The sequence below is a fragment of the Gekko japonicus genome, unplaced genomic scaffold (assembly GCF_001447785.1).
Source record: "Gekko japonicus isolate JY-2015 unplaced genomic scaffold, Gekko_japonicus_V1.1 scaffold1899, whole genome shotgun sequence".
Lineage (NCBI taxonomy): Eukaryota > Metazoa > Chordata > Lepidosauria > Squamata > Gekkonidae > Gekko > Gekko japonicus.
The window spans coordinates 105953-112432 of NW_015176509.1; the positions used below are offsets into that span (position 1 = coordinate 105953).

Below are 6480 nucleotides of genomic sequence, written 5' to 3' on the forward strand. Positions count from 1 at the left end.
GCAGCTGCTCAGAGTGGTTCTGCTTACGGTTGCCAGCTCTGGGTTGGGAAATAACTGGAGACTTGGAGGGTGGAGCCTGGGGAGGCGGGGGAAGGAGGAGGAGATTGGATTTATACCCCACCCTTCACTTGAATTAAGATTGCTGGGGAAAAGATCAACAACCTCAGATATGCAGACGATACCACTCTAATGGCAGAAAGGGAAGAGGACCTTAAGAGCCTCTTGCTCAGGATAAAAGAGGAGAGCGCAAAAGTGGGCTTGAAGCTCAACATCAAAAAAACTAAGATCATGGCATCCGGCCCCATCACTCCTTGGCAAATAGAAGGGGAAGTCGTGGAAGTAGTGACAGACTTCACGTTCCTGGGATCCCAGATCACCGCAGACTGTGACAGCAGCCATGAAATTAAAAGACGCCTGCTCCTTGGGAGGAAAGCGATGGCGAACCTAAACAGCATGATAAAAAGTAGAGACATTACCCCGCCAACAAAAGTCCGCATGGACAAAGCAATGGTATTCCCAGTAGTCATGTATGGCTGCGAGAGTTGGACTATAAGGAAGGCCGAGCGCCGAAGAATAGATTCTTTTGAACTATGGTGCTGGAGAAGACTCTCGAGAGTCCCTTGTACTGCAAGAAGATCAAATCAGTCAATCCTAAAAGAAATCAACCCTGACTGTTCCCTGGAAGGCCAGATAATGAAACTGAAGCTCAAAGACCTTGGCCACAAAATGAGAAGGGAGAACTCACTGGAGAAGACCCTGATGCTGGGAAAGACTGAAGGTCAAAGAAGACGGGGACGGCAAAGGATGAGATGGTTAGACAGTGTCATCGATGCAACGGACATGAAATTGAGCCAACTTCAGAGGACGGCAGAAGACAGGAGGGCCTGGCGGGAGATGATCCATGGGGTCGCGAAGAGTCGGACTCGACTGTGCGACTGAACAACAAAACTTCACTCGGAGCCTCAGAGCAGCTTACCATCTCCTCTCCCTTCCCCTCCCCACAACAGACACCCTGGGAGGTAGGTGGGGCTGAGAGAGCTCTGACAGAAACTGCTCTTTCTCAAGGACAGCTCTTGTCAGAACCATAACTGGCCCAAGGTCACCCAGCAGCTGAGAGTGGAGAAGTGGGGAATCAAGCCCGGTTCTCCCAGATTAGAGTCCGCGCACTTAGCCACTACACCACACTGGGAGGGACCTCAGCAGGGTATAATGCCAGAGAGTCAACACTCCAAAGGAACCATTTTCTCTAGGTGAATTGATCTTGGTCGTCTGGAGATCAATTGTAATAGCGGGAGATCTCCAGGTGCCTCCTGAAGGGTGGCAACCCTGGTTCTGCTGGTGTCTGTCCCACTGAACCAGCTTCGGACGGCTGCTAGTTGTGGCGTCCTTATTTTAAGTAGTGAATGTGTCGTCTTATTCTTTGCTTCCTCCCTCTTCATTCTCTTATGGTGCGTCATTCGGCATCTGAGATTATTTTAGTTTGGTGTCGTGGTGAAGTACGCGGACTCTCATCTGGGAGAACCGGGTTTGATTCCCCACTCCTCCACTTGCACTTGGCTGGATGACCTTGGGCAAGCTGTATTTCTGATAAGAGGTGTCCTTGAAAAAAGCCGTTTCTGTCAAGAGCTCTCTCAGCCCCACCGACCTCCCAGGGGGTCTGTTGTGGGGAGGGGAAGGGAAAGGAGTTTGTAAGTCGCTCTGAGATACCTTTGGGTATTGAAGGGCAGGGTATAAATCCAATCTCTTCTCCTTCTTCTAATTAGGACAGATGGACTCCCATTCTAGCTGTATCTGAAGCAATGAGCAGTGATTCACAAAAGCTCCTCCCCTTTCACAAATTGTGTTAGTCTTTTAAGCTGCTACTGGACTCTGGCTCTTTTCTACTACTACAGACAGACCCATCTTGAAAAACGACATCTCACCCAGTGGAAAGGAGTGCCTTGGGCCCAAAAATCTGTTGAGATGTGTGGAAGAATAAGGGGGAGGATCGTTGCCTCCGAAGAATGCCCCAAGTAGGCCAACTGACTGGACAGCACAATCTCCTTGCGCCATTTAGAACTGCCTTGCTGGACCAGGCCACAGTCCTCATGGCACCCCCACAGTGTTTTTAGAAAGTGGGCAGGCAATACCAGCAGATAAACGTTTTGGAAGTGAGCTCCTTCTAAGTATTAGGACTGGTTGCCCGTTAGCAGGAAGGTTTTTTTGGAAAATCTTCTTCTCAAGACTTACCTCAGAAGCTGATGCAAATCAAGTTTGTGAAGAAAAAATACTAGTCATTACTGAGGAAGTTCTGCCAAACGAAGTTAATAATATCCGGATCCTTTGTTTTTCATCTAGATGGTGCAAGGAGATTGTGCTGTCCAGTCTGTTGGCCTACTTGGGCCATCCAAGTCAAACCAGGTAAATAAGTGTTGTCAAGGAACAGCTGACTCATGGCAACCCCATAGGATTTTCAAGGCCAGAGAGGAACAGAGGTGGTTTGCCATTGCCCGTCCAGTGAGTTAGCATTCAGGTTTATGGAACATTAAATTATCATTAAATGCGTGTGTGTGTAACGCATCACCCAGTCACAGCCGAATGATGGTGACCCCAGCGAGGGGCTTCCAAGGCAAGGGAGAAGCAGAGGTGGTTTCCCATTGCCTTCCTCTGCAGAGGCTTCCTTGGCGGTCTCCCATCCAAGTACTAAACAGGGCCCGCCCTGCTCAGCTTCCGAGGTCTGATGAGATCGGGCTAGCCTGGGCGATCCAGGCTGCTTCCAAAATTATGCATGGAGGTAAAGGAAACACCAAAGGGCCATTTCTGTCAGCCCAATATTCAAGCCCCCATTTACTTGCAGGCTTCTTACTTGTCCTTTGGTTGCGAATTTCAATGATGTTTCACTCCAATACTTCCATAAGACTCGGGCATCCAGCGTTTCCCATCTTGGTTTCTCTTTTGGCCCAGCGTGAGAATCCCTCCAACAAATTCAAGCTGTATGCATGTGCGTGGTGCAGACCCGTAAAAAAAATTAGCAGAAGTCACAGGACCTACTGCTGAAAAGGGACACGCTACGCTGCTTCCACACAGAGCCAGCTTCACATTGCTGCTCTGCTGCAAACGCAGAGGCCTCTGCAGTGCCAACGAACACAGGAAGCTGCCTTAAACTGAGTCAGACCACCGACGCACTCTCCATGGTCTCAGGCAGAGGTCTTTCACGTCACCTACCGCCCAGTCCTTTTGATTGAAGATGCTGGGGATTGAACCTGGGACCTTCTGCATGTCAAGCAGAGGCTCTGCCGCTGAGCCACGGCCCCTCTTCACAGCTCTCCAGGGATTCATGCAGAGGTCTTTCCCATCACCTCCTGCCTAGTCTTTTTGACTGAAGATGCCAGAGATTGAACTTGGGTCTGTCTGCATGCCAAGCAGAGGCTCTGCCGCTGAGCCATGCCTCCCCCATGCACACAAATCTGCCATCTACCGAATCAGACCATCAGTCGAAATATTTTTGTGAACTTTTCTTCTTTGCGCATAATGGACCTTACCTTATGGGCTGTAATGCTACATGGCGATAAATACGACTGATCTACTGTTCATTGCATGTATAACAACTGTTGAGGAAGTTTGGACTTTGTTCAATGATGAATATTTATTTCGATTTTTACTTTTAGGCCGCCCTTCCCTGCAAGCAGGGCTCAGGGTGGCTTATGACAACCAAGGTGTGTACAATAAATATATAAAGTTAAACCCAACAGTAAAATGCATAAGACATATATCAACAACAACAAAAATCCAGTTCCAAGATGGCAGGAAAAAAATTCAGCTTCCACAAGCCTCCTGAGGGGGGCGGGTTGCAGAGAATGGAGGGTATGAGGGGGCCAAGTGCATCAGTGGCTCTTAGCCACAAGGTATAGATCAGAACTCTCTGTCTGGGGCCAGTGATGCTCTGTCTTCTTGGTGCTTGGAGTGGTGGAGGCAACAGTGGGAGGGCTTCTAGTGTCCTGGCCCCCCTGCTGGACCTCCTGATGGCCCCTGGTGTTTCTGGCCACTGTGTGACACAGAGTGTTGGACTGGATGGGCCCTTGGCCTGATCCAACATTGGCTTCTCTTATGCTCTTAAAATGGAATTTTCAGTCTGGGGCAAGGGATGCTCTGTCTTCTTGGTGCTTGGAGTGGTGGAGGCAACAGTGGGAGGGCTTCTAGTGTCCTGGCCCCCCTGCTGGACCTCCTGATGGCCCCTGGTGTTTCTGGCCACTGTGTGACACAGAGTGTTGGACTGGATGGGCCCTTGGCCTGATCCAACATTGGCTTCTCTTATGCTCTTAAAATGGAATTTTCAGTCTGGGGCAAGGGATGCTCTGTCTTCTTGGTGCTTGGGGGGGGGTTCAACAGTGGGAGGGCTTCTAGTGTCCTGGCCCCCCTGCTGGACCTCCTGATGGCCCCTGGTGTTTCTGGCCACTGTGTGACACAGAGTGTTGGACTGGATGGGCCCTTGGCCTGATCCAACATTGGCTTCTCTTATGTTCTTATGCTTTTTGCATGCATAATTACCGTGGTTACAGTCTTTATTACGGTGTGGTATCGTTTCCCACCTGGAGATTGGCGAGTCAAACCCAAGGGACTGTGCATCTGTTTCTCCCAAGCGAAGGGAAAATCCCAGGTGGAGAAAGGCAACTGTGAACTGGATGAGCCACAAATCTACGATGTGCTCGTCATCTTGTGAGCAGTGCGTCCTGTCATGGAGACTCTGAGTCAAGGCCGCAGATGGGGGGGAATCCCTTGATGACGCTGGAACCGCTCCGTCTGGTTAAGAGCTCTGGAAAACTCCAGGGATCCATGGATAATAACTTCTGCCCAAGGGAAGCCGCCTCACCCACACCAGGGATGCCAGTGGGAGGAAATCACCTGCTAAACTGGCCCCCGGGCGGGGCGGGGTGTGTGGGAATTTGGCACCAGCCATCTCCCCAGCAGCAGGAGAACAAACCAGCCACTAGGGGCCCAGTTTACAGACGGGCTGGGATTCCACCTAGATGTCGGGTGTCTGTTCAGTTCTGAGCACCCCAGAAGGCATTGGGTGGTGAAATGGACCTAGAACTCAGTTCCTCATCTGGGAAATGGATGCAAACGTGACACTCCCTCTAAGCTGTGGAGTCCTGTGAGCAAAAATTCTACTTTATGAGCTACTGGCATTAAAGTTGTGAGCGAGCGATGTGGCTGCTGCATAAGTTAGTTTGCTCTGGAGCCCTCCTTCCTGAGCTAAGACAAAAATGTGTGAACTGGAGGCTAAAGAACTGTGATCTACCTCCCACTAACTCAGTTTAGAGGGAATACTGAATGTGCCCTACTTCACTGGGTGTCGTTGTGGCTCTTCATTAGCATGCCTGCTGGTTCTCGTTTAAAGAGCACGGAGGGAAATCTTAAGTATTCTTTGCCCAAAGATGAAGCATTTTCCAGGCCAGCTGGGAATACGAAGCTCACCACATCTCTTTTCTCAAAAGGAAGTCAGGGGATGTAGCGGTCAGAGAGGCAGACTGGGCCTGGGGAGACCCGGGTTCAAATCCTGACCATGAAAAACAAGCCTTGAGTCCAGTCGCACCTTAAAGACCAATAAAGTCTCCAGGGCAGTGTGTCCCTCTAAGCTGAGTTAGTGTGAGCTAGCTCACAGCTTTTTAGTCTCCGGCTCACACATTTTTGCCTTCGCTCAGGAAGGATGGGGCTCCAGAGCAAACTAATTTATAGAGTAGCCAAATCTTTGGCTCACAACTCTACTACCAGTAGCTCACAAAGTAGAATTTTTGCTCACAAGACTCCACAGCTTAGAGGGAGCATTGCTCCAGGGTACACGTGGAGTCTTGCAGCTCCTCTGACAATCTGGTTTGGTCTCTAAGGTGCTTCCTCCAGCGGGAACTGATCGTCTCCGTAGTCTGGAGAGATCTCCCGGGGAGGTTGGCAACCCACAGACCAGGGTGCCCTTCGCTGGCAGGAGGGGCGGGCGGGCCCCGGTAGGCACCGCGGCGCCTTGGAAGGGTCGGGGGCTGCGCCGCAGGTGCACAGGTAGGGGGCCGAGCGCAGCTCAGGTGAGGGCGCGGCCAGGTGCGGGCCCCGGGGACGGGCCCCGGCGGCTCCTCGCGGAGCAGCCCGGAAGGGAGGCACCTGCCCGCCCGCTGGCAGGCCGTCGGGGGCGGGCCGGCTCCTCCCCGCGGAAGCTTCAGTCCGACGCCGAGCCCGGAGCTAGCAGCAGCAGCGGCCGCTGCGACGCGGAGCCAGGTGAGCCTTGGGGGGGACGAGACGGCGGTCGCCAACCAGCGCCCCTCTCCGCGTCCCGGGCAGACAGCGCCTGGCGCCCGCGGGCGCCTTTGCTGCCTGGTGGAGGAGCCCGGCCGGGTGTTGGGGGGGGGGGGTTTCGTGCCGCTGGTCTACTTCACCCCCCAGCAGCTCTCTCTCTCTTAGCCTCAAACCCCCCCCCCCCGCAAACTTTGAGTGGGGCGCGGAAGGCGGGGCGGG

The 6480-nt window shown here is 52.4% G+C and overlaps 1 protein-coding gene across 1 annotated transcript in view; it reads left to right on the top strand.

Moving 5' to 3' along the window:
- Nucleotides 1-6188: 6188 nt before the first annotated feature.
- Nucleotides 6189-6480, top strand: part of IRF5 (interferon regulatory factor 5) — an 86303-nt gene continuing 86011 nt past the window's right edge. Inside the window, exon 1 of the mRNA XM_015427346.1 lies at nucleotides 6189-6243. The gene's annotated coding sequence lies outside the window, so the exon portion shown is untranslated. The remainder of the gene's footprint in view (nucleotides 6244-6480) is intronic.